This window comes from Cornus florida, unplaced genomic scaffold (genome assembly GCF_030987335.1).
Source record: "Cornus florida cultivar Cherokee Brave unplaced genomic scaffold, ASM3098733v1 CherokeeBrave_3.0.0_Hap2_Chr10, whole genome shotgun sequence".
Taxonomy (NCBI): domain Eukaryota; kingdom Viridiplantae; phylum Streptophyta; class Magnoliopsida; order Cornales; family Cornaceae; genus Cornus; species Cornus florida.
Window position 1 is genome coordinate 1,265,113 of NW_026775580.1, and position 1,871 is coordinate 1,266,983.

General features: G+C 37.0%; 1 pseudogene; it reads left to right on the top strand.

Annotated features, from left to right (window-relative positions):
* Window positions 1-470: 470 nt before the first annotated feature.
* Window positions 471-569, top strand: LOC132280554 (small nucleolar RNA R71; annotated as a pseudogene).
* The last annotated feature ends 1,302 nt before the right edge of the window (window positions 570-1,871 follow it).

The window sequence follows — 1,871 nt, forward strand, 5'->3', positions numbered from 1 at the left end:
TTCCATAGGGATTATTCCCTTGTTTAACAAATACGGCATTCACTTGTTCGTGGTGCTCACTTTGCACATGTCCATGGGGATAATTGGAAGTAGAATGTAAAACACTAGAACAAGTCATGCAAGATTCATTTGAAGTATGATGAGTATGACTGGGGGAGGAAGACACTTGATTTGCCAAATTTTGGTTGATCAAAAATTAATCAAACCGTTGGGATAAAGATTTCACTTCGGAAGCTATATCATTAGAATTGTCAACTTGATACAAGCCGACATTCTTCCTTCCACCTAGGTTTCTACCATTTTTGGAAGATAAGGATCGATGCATTGAATTCTCACTCATGCTCTCATATAGACGTCATACATCATCCTCATGCCTATCAAGATATGAACCACCCATAGAGGCATCTACCATTCCTTTACAATTGTCCGACAAACTTTCAAAGAAAAATTGGACCAATTGCCATTTGGGAATGTCGTGATGTGGACACTTCCTAAGAAAATCATTTAAGCACTCCCATGCCTCGTGAAACATTTCCCCATCCCCTTGAGAAAATTCTCAAATTGAGGTTCTTATTGCATTGGTCTTTGAAACTAGATAGTACTTTTTCAAGAATTCTTATTGCATTTCTGTCCAAGAAGTTATCAAAAAAAGGCCTTAGATTGTTGAACTAATATTTCGCTTTATCTTTAAGGGTGAAAAGGAAGAGTTTTAATCTTAAAACCTCCTCCGCATGTCCGTGTATTTCACGGTGGAACACACTTCAAGAAACTCATCCAAATGCTTGTAAGGTTCTTCACTTGGAAGCCCATGATAATTAGGAAGCATTTGGATAGTTTGTGGTTTGATTTCATAATGGTGTGCTCTAAATGGAGGTAATTGAATGCACGTTGGTGCATTATACTCATTTAGCATATAGTGATCTCTCAAAGCAAGAGGAGGATTCACAACCGGTGGCGCTACATGAGCACCGTGATTTCCTTGAACAATGGGAGGTTGGGGTGGAACAAAATTTGGCAGAGGCATTCCCATTGGAACATGGCCTTGTTGTTGTGGAATGAAGGGTCTTGGCATGCCTAATGGTGCTTGAATGTAGTCATGATGGTGATGTACATTAGGGTGAAGGATGCCTTGTGGGTCTATTTAACTAAGGTCCTCCACATGGTCCTCATTATGTTTCTCCATTGATGAAATGAAGTCACTAGATTTACCCCTTCCCCTAGGATTACGAATAATGGATTCAAGATTCAAATTAAGTAGGACAAGAGTAGGATTTAATGATCTACGACTATGTATGCACTATCAAAACAATTAACAAGTTAACAACAAGAATGTAACAAGCACTTCTCCTCCGCAACAAATCAATCAACAAACCTCCACAAATATTGATCTTATACTACCATGCTTTGAACAATATGCAAGGAAAGTAAATTGCTTCCACGCGGGCTCACGATTTATCTCAGAAATTAAACTTGCCTCCATGCTGGCCAACAATTTAACTAGGGAGAGAGTTAGAAAAGCTCACAAAGGGTCCTTAAGCAACTTCAATTAAGTTTCAATTTTTGTTTTGCCTTGCCTTGCTTTGCAAATTTTTTTAGATTTTTAACTTTTTATGTTTTTGCTTTACTTAGCATAGCTTGTTTCTTTGCTCTAGAATTTCCCTTTTACTTCACTCATCTTGGCTCAATGTACCTAACCAAAAAAAAAAAAAAAAAAACACAATAAGTAACCAAAATAAAATAAAAATAAAGATAAGATCAAAATAGTACTAATTCCTAATTGATTTCCAAAATACGACATTGCCAAAACTTGGTGTGTCGTCGAACCAAAGCATAAAAAGTGTGTAATGTGGCCAAGTTTGAATTTATAGAAT